The sequence below is a fragment of the Perognathus longimembris genome, chromosome 2 (assembly GCF_023159225.1).
Source record: "Perognathus longimembris pacificus isolate PPM17 chromosome 2, ASM2315922v1, whole genome shotgun sequence".
NCBI lineage: Eukaryota > Metazoa > Chordata > Mammalia > Rodentia > Heteromyidae > Perognathus > Perognathus longimembris.
Window position 1 is genome coordinate 89,558,174 of NC_063162.1, and position 14,240 is coordinate 89,572,413.

Sequence of the window (14,240 nt, forward strand, 5' to 3'; positions counted from 1 at the left end):
CTTTGTTCAGTTTTTGGCCTGTTGATCTGTCCAGAGGTGATAGTGGAGTGTTAAAGTCCCCAACTATCAATGTGTTTGGGTATATGAGTGTTTTTAGAGTCAGTAGTGTTTGTTTGATGAAGTTGGGTGCTCCTGCATTTGGTGTGTAGATATTTAGAATGGTTGTATCTTCCTGTAGGAGAGATCCCTTTGCCAGTATGTAGTAACCTTCTTTGTCTCTTCTTACCTTTTTGAATTTGAAGTCAATTTTGTCTGATACTAGGATTGCAACTCCAGGCTGCTTATTGGGGCCATTTGCTTGATAGATTTGATTCCAGCCTTTCACTTTTAGAAGATGTTTACTTTTGCTGGATAGATGTGTCTCTTGGAGGCAGCAGAAAGATGGATCTTGATTTTTGATCCAACTTATGAGCCAATGTCGTTTGATTGGAGAACTAAGTCCATTAATGTTGAGAGTTAGGATTGAGAGATGATCGTTTGTTCCTTTCATTATCACTATCTTGTTTAAAGCTGTGTCTTCCCATTTCTTGATCTGATGTTTACTATTTAGGGTTCATTTCTCTGTCTGTATTGGGATCTTGATTATTTTCCCTGTATAGTACATCTTTGAGGATTTTCTGTAAAGCTGATTTGGTGGAGATATATTATTTCAGTTTTTCCTTACTGTGGAAGACTTTTATTTGACCTTCGGCTATGAATGAGAGTTTGGCTGGGTACAGAATTCTTGGTTGGTAGTTATTTTTATTTAGTGTTCCAGGCTCTCCTTGCTTTCTTGGTCTCTGCTGAGAAGTCTGGGGTAATTCTGATTGCTTTTCCTTTATATGTGATTGTTTTCTTCTCCCTAACAGCTTTAAGGATTCTTTCCTTGTACTCTACTGATCCTGTTTTGATCACAATGTGTCGGTGGGATGTCCTATTCTGGTCTGGTCGGTTTTGGGTTCTAAATGCTTCTTGTGTCTGTATAGGCCTTTCCTTCTGGATATTTGGGAAGTTCTCAGCTAATATTCTGTTAAATGGATTGCCTGTCCCATTAACTTCTTTCTCCAAGTTTTCCTCAATACCTATTATCCTTAAATTGGGCTTCCTGATCGTGTCTTGAATCTCCTGTAGCATCTATTTTGTTGATTGGACTGGATTTGTATTGATTTTTTATCTTTCTCCATAGAATCTAAGGAATCTTCAGCTCCTGAGATTCTATCCTTTGCTTCAGTTAGTCTGGACTGTAGGCTAGCTACTTGATTTCGAATCTCTTTTCCTTCTGACTGGTCTTTCCTGATGATTTCCATGTCATTTCTTAGGTCTTCTATGGACTTCTTTACTTCATTAACTTCATTACTTTGGTTTTGATTGTTGTCTCTCAAATCTTTAAGCTGGGTAGCTATCTTTTCATTTGACTCTTGAAGTTCATTTATCTTTCTATTTGTGGATGCCATGAAATTCTCCATTAATTTTTGCTTTGCCTCCTCACGCTCTAGAATAATTGACTGAAGAGATTCAAACTTTTCATTTATCATGTTTATCAGTAGACTTTGTAGAGCATTTTGGGGGTTCTCTTCTATGTCTTTGATTGACTGCTCTGCTTCCTGCTTGTTCTAAGTGGGGGATAAGACTTCATTGTTTGCCATCTTTCTTGTGTTCCTTCTGCCCATTTGAATTGGGAATGCCAGTCTACCAGCACCTGTGAGCACCGTTTAAGACCCAAAGCAGCCCTTACCAAGCACTGTTGTGTAAATCTTACAAGTTCACAATTATATACAGATACCTTGTATACCTATCTATAAAATTAGATTTGGTGTTCCTAATGAATACAATTTCAATATAACAACCGATCCTGGGCCCTGTATTCAGTAGTTACTTATTTACTGTTACAACCCTATACACATTTCTTGTTTCTACATTAAGTTCTTTTAGGACTGGCTTTCTCTATGAACCCCTTTGATTCACTCAGATTAAGCTGGGATACCCTCTATCCAATAACCAGGAGTCAATGGAACCTGGAGGTCCAGACAGTAAGTCAGGAGGGTAAGTTGGAGGTAGTAAAGAGAATAGAGTAAAATGTATTGGGTGGGGGGTGGTGATTTTGGTTTAGTTTCAGTGACATGGAAATGTGGAGAAGAGTAGAATTAGTAGAAAGAACAAGGTTAAAATGATAGACAATGGAGAGTTAGCAGAAAATAGTGAAGGTGTTATTCATAGGAAAGTAATTTTTAAAGAAAGAGAATGCAAAGAGAGAAATAAAGTAAAAATACTGGAAGACAGATGCACAAAACAGAGAAAAATTATTTAAAAAAGGAAAAAAAAACAGAAAAGGAACAACCCAAACAACAAACAAAAAAAAACTTGATAAAACAAACCGGTAAAAATGGAAAACAAACAAACAAACAAACAAAAAACCAACGACATTTTAGAAGTGAAAAAATTAAAAACAAAATTTTTTTTAAAAAGTTAAAAAAAAATGTTTGAAAAGAAAAAAAAAATGTTGTCCTCCTTGTTTGGGTACTCTTTCCCCAGTCTCTGGTTTCCTTGCAATGGTCTGCAGTCTATTTTCCTGATTGGCTGGTTTGACTTGATTTCAGTTTGCAAGGGGTGGTTCTGTTCTGACCCTTCTCCCCTGTTGGTGCAATCCTGGGTCTCTGTGGTTCACACAGCTTGCAAGTAGGCCTTGGCGTCCTCTGTAGATGGGGACGTGAGCAGTCTCGGGAACTGTGGCTCCTCTGTCTGCTGTGGGGCCGCTGCCTTTGATGCCTGGCTTTGAATAGGCTGTGGACTCAGCCGGGCAGGGCGCCTCTGGCCTGTTTTACCCGGCTGAGAGTTGCATGCCTGGGCGGGGCGGCCTCCTTGGCAGAGGTGACTATGGAATGCAGCTCTGTTTCGGGCTGGGAATTGGGCTTCCTCTGTGACGGGACCGTTTAACTGTCTCAGGAACTGTTTGTTCCCCCGTCTTGTGTTTCCGTGCTGCTGGGAGCTGCTCACCGCTTTCGCTTTAAATTTTGAAATTCCAGCGGGCAGGACAGGGCACCTCTGGCTAAGCCACGGCCCAGGATATGCCTCCCGCCAGGGCAGGGGGTGTTCTCCTGGGCAGTGCTGGCTCTCACTGGTCGGTCCCTCTTGCCCTTTTCAAAGATGGCTCCTTTGACCTCGCTTTCCCCAGGCCTGCTTTAGTTCCAATCTGGTCTGACCCTATGCCAGTGGCAAAGATGGCGCTTTGCTCTGGCGGTGGGGGAAGGGCTGCCTTCCAGAAGCTGCTCTATGGGCATGAGTGAGAATATCTTTCGTGGGGTACTCACGCTTTCTCTGCGATTTCAGGTCATCCGTGCTCAGCTGCCGTCTGGAGGATTTCTCGCTGGTCTACACTGTGTGCTTTAGCTGCGTGGAGTGCAGGTTGCTGTGCTGGCGCCGGCACTGGCGCGGCGGCAGGACGCCGCCCGGAGCTCAAATCTGTGTTTTCAGACGAGCTAAGTCGATTTTTCCTTCCTGGCCAGAATCCCTGTACTTTTACAACTTACTCTGGCTGTCTTTCTAGGAGTAAAAGTTTGTATGGGGTGAGAAAACTGCGATGTCGGAAGGAGCTCAGCTAGGGCTCTGCTGCTCCTCCTCCACCGTCTTCCCGGAAGTCCGGACTTGCACCTTTGAATAAGGTGTCTGATCTGACCAATGCCTCTGAAAGGCTGTCAGAGGTTGGACTTTGGAGAAATTTAAAATATTTAATGTAAGCATGGCTGTCCTTAATTGGTCATGAGGGCTGCCCCCCACTTTCTGTTTTAATAATTGGTCCTTTAGGGTCTTGTTATGCCTCTCGATTATGGCTTAACCCCTTGGATTGTACGGTAGCATCTCTTTTCTTCTTTGATTTGCTATAATCAGATTCACTGTCCGATAAAGATTTTCTTTTTGTACCATCCTTTTCTTTACCAGCATTTTGAGTATTAAGAAATGTTTCAGTTAATTCTGGACAACCTAAATTTTCTTCAGGTTCCCAAGTATTATCAGCATCTGTAAATCCCTTCTACTTCAGGAAATATTCTACCTTCCCATTCACTACATGTAGGTCCAGTACTTTTTCTTCAACAAATTCTTCAGGCTCTTCTTGGGAGAAACTTAATGAGGCAGAAGCTAATCCTCTCTCCTGGGAAAAGTGGGATCCACTTCTGCCAGCCAAGGGATAGAATGTATCAATTTCTCCCAATCTTTAAGGCCTGGTAGTCTGAGATATCCTGTCCCGCATTTTGGAGCCTGTATCTCAGCACCTGGAAGGCTGGATTACTCAGCCGGCTTGGAGTTTGCCCCATTCTTCCCGGGGAGACTCTTACCTCGGGGACACTCTTACCTACGGAAACTCGCTTCACTGGGCTCACCGATAGTTCCTGTGTCCTGTGCTTTCTGTTTCTTGTGTCCTGTGCCCCATGTTTGGGTGCCAGCTGCAGGGGTCCCTGCACCCCAGGTGCTCTCCCAACCAGCGGGAGAGGCGAGAAGCACACCCCGCCGAGGGTGAACCCAGAATAGGTAACAAGCCGCGAGTCACCTGCACTCAGCCCAACCCAATCTTTCGCCGGCAGTTGGACAATCAGACGACTCGGGAGAAGTTCAAGACTGCTCTCAGTTTAGTGGTGCGGACCAGATCTTAAGTATGAGCAATGGCAGAAAGAAAAGGGTGTAACATACCTAGCCAGGGGCTATGATTGGCGGTCTGAGCTGTCAAGGGCAGAAGGCCATGGGATCTCCCTAACAGGACCCTAACAGGACCACCCCCAGGTCACTGCCAGCAGCCATCTTGCTGCACATGGTCTTAAGGCTGGGAGGCGTGACCAGCTACAGCTGCCTTTCCAGTTCCGGACCCGGAAGGCAGGCGGGGCTAATGGGGATCCCTCTTCCGGGAGGCGGTGCAAGCAAGCACGCCCCCAGGGACTGAGGCAGGCGGGGCTCTTCAGGGCCTCACTCCCGAGGTGCAACAGCCATGCACCTCTGAGGCGCGGACAGGCGGGGCCAGTCGGTGCGCCCCACATTAAATAAGTTCTCCTTTTCTCTAGGGAGGTTTTGGCATTTGAAACTTAAATGTAAGTTCAAGTTTATTATTGAAATATAATACTGTGAATTAATTTTTAAATGTACTCAGCAAAATATTGTTCCTGAAAATGGATCCAAAAGTCAAAAAAGTATGCTTTCACCATTAAATATGCTAAAAGCACCCCCAGGATTATCTTTGTTAGTATGTTATATAAAAGAGAGTCTAAACGGGCTAAAAGTAATTGAATGGAAGAGTACTTTCTTAAAGGTTTTTTGAAATAGTGAGCACTGAACCCAGGGCTCAGCACAGGCTAGGCAGTGCTCTGCGGTTGGAGCCATGCTTCCAGCCCTTTTGTTTTTAGTTAGTTTTTGAGGTAGGGTCTAGTGACCACCTTTTCCTGAGCTGTCCTTAAAAGTCACAACCTTCTGCCTCTATCTCCAAGTAGGACTATCATGCCCGGTTTTGGAAGAATAACATGGAAAGTTAGTGCATAATTAATTACCATGAAAAGTGAATACATGAATATATAAAAACCATAGATACTTGCATGCACACAAGTTTGTATAAAGTTTAAAAGCCTGCATCTTGCAGCTCGTCATCTAGAATTTTACTTTTTTCATTTTGTCCATAGGAGCATCCTATGTAAATAAAAATATCTATAGTACATGGTCTCTAGGGAATATTTTTAATCTCTAGACTTAAAAGCTGTATGACTTGAAAACACCTCTTTTACATGTACATGAATGGTAGAGCCTATCCAGCTCTCTTAAGTGCTAAGAAAAAAATGGTGTTTAGTTAATATTTTAGCTGTGAGTTTTCAGGGACAACGGAAATCCAGCAGGATAAAGAAAGTTGAGATTCAAAAGAAAGAACTGAGCTGGGTATGGCCCAAACCAGTAACCCTAGCTACTTGACAGGCCTTTGCCTCATGGTTTGAGGCCAGTCTGGACATAAAGTTGGTGAGTCTCTGTCCCAATCAATGGCTGTGTGCAGGGGTGCACCCTTGTTATACCAGCTAGAGGGAAGTACTCTGACTGGCAGAGGCCTGTCATTCCATTGACACAGGAAAGCACAACTAGGAAAGTGACAACCCAGGCAAGCCTGGGCACAGAGTGAAACCCTTCCTCAAAAATAACAAGGCTAGTCAGCTCCAGTGGTTCATACCTGAAACCTAGCTACCCAGGAGGCTGAGATCTGAGGATCAAGGTTCAAAGCCTTGCAGGGAAGTCAGTGAGACTCTTATGTCCAATTAAACACTGAAGAAGTCAGAAGTAGAGCTGTGGATCAAGTGGTAGAGCAGTAACTGTGAGCATACAGCTCAGGGACAATGCCCAAGCCCTGAGTTCAAGCCCCCAGATCAGCACACACACACCTACACCTACACATACACACAAAGGCAAAGGGGGGCTGGAGGCATGGCTCAAGTGGTAGAACACCTGCCTAACAAGTGTGAGGTCCTGATTATAATCCCCAGGACAAAGAATTACTTTCCCTCAGACATGCCCTGTTTCTAGAATAATAAAAACTGTCAAATTTTTATTTCAAATTCCCAGGAGTGGTGGTACCTCATACTCTTCATATTCATACTTCATGAGTGCTAACTAGACTGAAAAGATTTGCATTTTAATTCAGCAAACATCAAGTTTCCTACTACATGCTACCCAGCTGGCGATGAGGGCAAAGATCCAACCTGGTTATGTACATTAAGTGGAAGCTCAGTAAATGTGTGTAGCAGGAAGGAAGTCCCCGTGCCAGCTAGGATGCTCCTCATTAGGCCCATCAGCTATTGGGAAAGGCAGACAGATAAGAAGAGTAAGGGGTTCCAGGAGAAAGTCAAGAGGTGCCTAGGGAACATCAGATCTATGAAAGACTAAAGGACCAGCAAGTGTGCAGAGGGATTCCTGGAGAGAGAGCCCTGAGATGGGAGGCGCAGAGCAGCTTGGGCAGCAGCTACCCGCCACCCTCCAAACGCCGCAGGGAGCTGAAGGAAAGAAAGGGAGGGGGGCCAGGGTGAGGCTGCAGGGTTACGCAGGGCAAGACAGAGGCTTCATTTGCAATTGACCAGGGGGAGATTTGGGAGGAATTAAATTATTTAATTTATTTCTCTCTGTTATTTAACTGAGTGAATGCCCAGACTTAAGTCACAGGCGTGTATCACATTCAAAAAATGGATGGGGAAAGTAGAGGCGCAGAGTGGTTTTTATCTAGACTGACCAGCATTTTGATAAGAAGGAGGAGTTTGGCCACACAGAGTCACCAGGATGTATGTGCCTAGTAAAAGGTCATGTGAAGTGAGGACAAAGCAAGTATGGGGATTTTGTGGTTCAGCTCATGTGGCTATAACAGCACCTGAGAGTGGGCACTTCACAAGCAGAAAGGTCTCTTTGGCTCCCCAGTTTGGTGTCTGAAAGTCCCAAACTGAATGGCACTGGTGTTGGGCGAGGCCCCTGACTGCATCATAGTGTGGTAGATGGAATCACACATGCCAGAGAAGAAAGCAGACACATGCAGAAAGACCAGGCATAGGGGGATCTTGCTTTATAGCAACCTGCTATTGCAGTAACTAATGCATTTCCAAGAGACCCAAGCCACTACCCAGATTAGGTCACCACCCTCCTGGTGGCCTAATCAGTTCTCATAAAGTCCCCTGTTATATTGAGGAATGAATTGAGGAAGATGAGTTTTGAGAGAGGACAAACTGTTACTGGAACCAATGATGTTGCATTGCCAACAAACGATTACCAGATCAGTGACGGGTGATGCTCCAGAGAGGAGGTCTCTAAAAGGGAGGTGGCCTCTACCTGGTCCTTGGGTACAAGTTTTTTGTTTGTTTGCCAGTCATGTAGCTTGAACTCAGGGCCTGAGCACTGTCCCTGGCTTCTTTTGGCTCAAGGCTAGCACTCTACTACTTGAGCCACAGGGCCACTTCTGGCTTTTTCCATATATGTGGTGCTGAGCAATCAAACCCAGGGCTTCATGTATGTGAGACAAGCACTCCACCACTAGGCCATATTCCCAGCCCCACTAGTTTGTTTTTTTTTTAAATGTAGTTATGAAAAGGAATTTGGGTTCACATCAAGATACAGAGTTCATTAATAAAGCAAAGCAAAGATGGAAAGTACACAGCCCAGCCATAGATGGAGGCCCTGTGACAACAGGTGCAATGAATAGTTTAACATAGTGGACAATGAGGGCGAAACATAGATTGGAGATTGCTCAATTTTACCATGAGTGCTCTCCTTTGTTCTTGACACGTGTTACATTCCATCATGCTTGCTGTTACCCTGAGCTTGGATCATTGATGTCTGCCTTTCTTCCAAAGGATGGATTCTGCCCCATGCTTTCTTCATGACATGTATCCATCTTTTACAAATATATGTAATATATATAATATGTAATCATATATAATTATATAATCTTTATAATTACATAATATATTACATCAATGTTATGTTAACAAATAATGATGTAGTTAATGCAATAATATTTGATATAATAATATAAACAATATAATATGTTATAATTAATATGAATTATGAAGTATGTTTTAATTTTACTAATTTTAATATATTAATGTTAATATTGTTGTAGTAATGTGATGATGTACTATATATGAATTATATATAATGATTATAAGTATGTATAACATTTAACATATATATAACTATATTTATATGGTATTTATATATAACATAGAAATATATCATATTTATACATAAGATAGAAATATATGATGCATTAACATAAAATATATTACATATAAACAAATAATATTTACAATATGGCACTTTTTGTGCCCAAAAGCATAATTTTCCCAGAATAAATGTCTGTTTTAGGATTTCTTTGCCCAGCCCTAGAGCATGTTAATCAGCTCGGCCTTCAGGCAAGATCAGAGGGAGAGAGAGGTTCTATTTTCTTTTAACTAAATGTTGCAGTTTATGAGAGAACATAAAGCTTAAGACAAAAATATTTCTGTGCTTTTAATTAAGCTATTTATTAATTCAGTGTTTGTCTCTGAATTCCTGGTTGCCATTTCTCATGCCTCATTTTCCCTGATCTATCCTTCCTCAAAACCACATTCAAACCATAACAATGGATAGCAGCAAACTACAGAGAAACAAAACTTGCTGGTAACTTGATCTTGGACTTGTCAGCAACAGAACTGGGGGAAATAAATTTGTTTTGTAAGCCATCCAATACATGGTATTTAGTTATGACAGTGCTGGCAAACTAAAACAGCCCTCAAGGGTCACTCATGTTTCAACCAGCATCAGAATTCACACACACACCTTTTTGTGCTAGTAGTACTGGGGTTTAGATTCTGGGTCAACATGCTCTTCCTCAGCTTTCTTGCTCAAGACTGTCAGTCTACCACTTGAGCCACACCTCCACTTCAGGCTTTCTGCTAGTTAATTAGAGATAAAAGTTACATAGGCTTTTCCTGCCTGAGCTGGCTTCAAACCACAATCCTGAGTAGTTAGGATTGCAGGCCTGAGCCACTGGCATTTGGCTCCTTTTGTTTTTAAGGCTAAGTCATGTGTCATTGTATGTTTACATGAATTTTTATTTGTCTGTTTACTTGTGGATGGACACTGGAATTTCTTCTACTTCTTGGCCATTATGAACCATGAATCCTGATTTCAATTCCTTGGCGCTCCTAGCCAGATGTTAAATTGATGGGCTGAAACTACGCTGATTTGCAGAGCAGCTCTGCCACTTTACATTCCTACCAACACTGTGCACAGGCTCCACATCCTTGTGAAACACATACTAGTTTGTCTTTCTTTTACAACGGTCCTCTTGATGGGTATGATGTGACAGCTCATGTGGGTTTGATGTATAGTTTCCTAATGTTTAGTGACTTCTCCTATGCTCTTTCTGTTCATCAAAGTTTTTGTTGTTGATTGCTAAGTTCTAGGGCTAGTACTTATATATTTTGGATTTTAACTCACTATGTGATGGATGACTTCCTTTATGCTATTTATCTTAGTCTATGTTGCACAGCAGTTTTCACATTTTGAGATAGTCCAACTTTCTATTTTTATCTTATTGCCTACATTTTAGCATCATGTTCCGAAAACCCCTGCTAAGTCTAATATCATGAAGCTTTCTCCCTGTGTTTTCTTCTAAGACTTTCAGAGTTTCATGTCTACTATTGCTTAAGAAGCTTAACTGAGTACAGGAAGAGGGAGGAGAGGTGAAAAACATGAAGCTAAGGGAAGATACTTTGGGGATAATAAGGAAAGTATTGTATGAAGAGAAATAGTGTATAGTATATGATATTAAAGCTAGAGCTTGAAGATAGAGAAGAAATGAGAGGTGATGAGTGAGGGTCTCAGAGATCATGGAGGAGCATGTGTATTTGTGAGAGTTTGTGTGTGTAAGTGTAAGCAAGGACAGCAGATCACATACACAGTGAGCTAGAAAAGAGAGCAACATCCTTTCCTCTGACAGGTAGGAAAGATAATAGGACAAGACAGTGGGGTAAGGTGATCGATGGAGGGCAGATGAGTTTTCCTGGCAGATGGCTTCCATTGTTTCTAAGAAGCAATCCTCACATCCTCATCTTATATGAGAGATGGGAAGACCTCCAATAGGAAAAAAACAAATAATAGGAAATAACTTTGAAAACCCATGAAATCCTAAATGCTTTGAACTTTAAGATAGTTGGGAAAACATCTAGTTTAACCACATTATTTCTCCAGATGTACAAAGTATAAACTCACCCGGATAGTGTTAGAACACAGCCCTTTGGTGAAGTAAACAGCAGAATAAAATTATTATAGAATGAGTTCATCACCCAAGGAATGCACATGTACGAGGGAATCACAGTTTGGGGTTTCAGTTTCACGCATGTGGGAATACCTTGAGAGCACAGGCTTCACATCTCCATCTTATCAGATTCACTTTGCTCCATTGACTCACCTCCATATTACACCTGGTATTAGGTATTTTTCTGCCCTCTTCCTTAAAAGGGGCTTCCTTCTCACAAAACATAGCATTAGCCTCTCTGAGAAGCAAGAGATCCAAAGTATTTTCATTAATGTTCAAGCATCACTAGGTGGGGAGGGCATTGATCCAGAGGCATTTACTGACATTTCTAGCTGGTTATAACAGTGGGCAGTCTTCTTCAGATCTGGAAACAATCCACAGATATAGAGGGGCCGACTTCAGCAATTAGAAGTTGGCCTGGGGAAGACAGAAGGGCCAAGGGCTACAGGCAAGGCACTGACAGTATCTGCTTCAGACTTCTAAACAAGACTAAGAACAAGAAAGCACAAAAATATCTGGTAAGTCAGCATAGCCTAGGTGATCATCAACATAGTGAGATAGAGGAAGCGTGTTTCCTTTTATGATCTGTTCAATCCTCGGGAATCCTTTGTCCTAACGTCTAGATTTCTTCAAGATCCTTCTAATCCTGGATCAAATTTTAGAAAATATGAGATAGGGAGAAAAGAAGACTTGGGAGCTGCAATTGTTGGTCATATGAAAGAAAAAGAAAATATTTTTCCAAAATATTTTGCTGGATGAAATTGCTTTACCACCTACAGTTCTTTATATGGCAAACAATGGGAAGAGAAACATTTAAGCAGATGCCATACTACAACTGGGAAAAATATTATTAAATAAAGCAGGAGCCCCTGGGACCAGTTGTAGGTTCTGTTAAGCCCTGACTTTCTCCCTGAACATCAAGATATGAAGGTCAAGAGAAGGGGAAAATTCTCCTTAAGGAAACTTGTTATTTTTTTCCCTATGGCCTACCTTTTGTTCTGTACAGATCCAAAAAAAGGAAGCCATTATCTTCTTACGAGGTAATGTTGCATGCTGACAAAATTAGATTTGCCTGGACTGATTGTTGAGCACAAGCTCAGAATTACACACTGGACTTCGACTGCCAGAGGAAATATGTAGACTCACATTTTAGAAAGTGAACCTTTCCCCACCCCCAAAACAAGTTACCTATGCCAGAAAAAGAACTGGTAATTTTCTGATGCACAAACACTTCGAAGTTTGGAATGAAATTCCTCCTTTTTTATGAGTTTACTTTGCCACAAATAAGAACCCATCCACATAAAGCAGGTGGCATTTAGAAGAGCACTGGACATTGACAGAGGAAAAATCCCTGCAGGGTAGAAAAAGTTGAGAACCTGGTATCTATTGTCCATACAAAACACAGTTCTTGCTCCAAAGGGAATAAGAGCTTGGTGTGAGCCAAATCTGAGTGGTTATTACCTGGATTCACAATACCCTGACTGGCCAGTTCCACTGAGGAAGAATTTACATGAGCTTTTATAGTAAAAGAACAAAAGCAAGTCATAACCTATGCATTTACTTTGTACATTGGTGGGGCATCTGGTAGGTAGTTACATCAGAAGGGAGAAATCTCTTTTACAGGCTTCAGATGTTATAACATTCTTACTTTTAGAGCTGGTAGAAGTTGGTAGTCTGTGAAGCTTATATCTACTTTCCAAAAGTTTTACCTAGTAGTTACAAAGATGGTTAAGTCTGATACTTTGGTAGTAAATGGCCAACAAGAGGACTAAAGATAAGCACCAAGGTAATTTTCCCTTGATCTGCAGCATACCATCTTTCTGCACCATAGAGTTCCTCTGAACCAGTCTACAGGATCTTCCACAGAGAACTTCTGTTCAGTTTCCCTGTTGACCAAGCATCACATTTTATGTGTGCAGAAATCAGTGCTGTTTTATGTCCCATGGAGCCAGGCAGGCTCAGTCCATTCCTAGAATCAGGAAAGCAGTCTGCAGGAGAAAGAAATGATCAAAGCTATAAAGGAAAAGTTCCCAGATCACATCAGTGTTTCAGCCATAGTGATCCAAGTCTGAATTTTCCTCTTCCTCTGCCCTCTGCATCCAACACAAAATTTCCATGTGACACATAGTAGGAGGGTGATACATAAATTAAAATGATTACAAATACAGTATGACCTAAAAATAGACAAGGTAGCAGATGGAGCAAGCAGGCATCTGAAACAACCAGTAAATATTCTGCATGTATCACAGTACTCCTTTTCCCTAAAGACTTTTTAAAATTATTATTATAAAGGTGATGTACAAAGGGGTTACAGTTACATAAGTCAGGTAATAAGTACATTTCTTTCTGGACAATGTCACCCTTTCTCTCTCTCTCTCTCTCTCTCTCTCTCTCTCTCTCTCTGTTTTTCCCTCTCATCCCTACCAACAAATTTATTATATAGTTCATTTTCTACATAGTGTCTAGTGAGTACCATGGCTGCATTTGCACAGTATTCTTTAATCAGCCTGATTGTTTCCCATATCATCTATAGCCCGTGATTTATTTTACATTAGAAATAATCCATTATCTTCCAACTAGAGTAATTCTTCTGATTCCAAAACTTAGAACTGGTTGTAATTCTAGGAACAACTGACCTTCAATGTTCAAATTACTTGAACTGTTATTTGTGGCTAACCATTTTATTTGTCCCATCATTTTGGCATCACACCAGATTCGAGTTTTAGAAAGTAAGTTGATGATGACATTATAAAGTCAGACAATAACACACTATTGCATTGAATTCCAATAAAATAATCCTTTACTTGTGTACCATAGAGCCAAGAGGCCAGCACTCCATAGACTCTATGTCATAACTCAATCTTCTTTCTCACTTCACCACCAGAAGGAAAGGAAAGGGTAGTCATTATGCAGTGTTGCTCATCTAATTTGCCATTGGCAAAATAGGAATATTATTTAAAATTCTTCAGTCTTCACTGACTACACTATAGATATCTTGAAAACTCATTTAATGGAAGAAACATGGGCTCTTAAGGTTCTGTGACTTAAGTGACAAGTTTCATCCATTATTTTCCATAACTGAGGTTTGCCAAAATACTTCCATAGCTCATTAGCCCTGGTCTTGCACTAAGAAGTCTTGGCCATTATCTCATAGTTACTTCAGTGTCACAAGTAGAAAGAGTCTAAATCTTTCCTACTCTTCAGATGATGGCTTCACCATAAGGGAAACTTTCAGGGCTGAGAATGTGGCTTCATGTTGAGTGCTTGCCTACCTTGCATGAAGCCCTGGGTTCAATTCCTCAGTACCACATAAACAGAAAAAGCTGGAAGTGGTGCTGTGGCTCAATGTAGAATGCTAGCCTTGAGCAGAAGAAGCTTAAGGACAATGCCCAGGCCCTGAGTTCAAGCCCCAGAACTGGCAATCAGTCAATCAATCAATCAATTTCGCTCCAATGGAAAACAT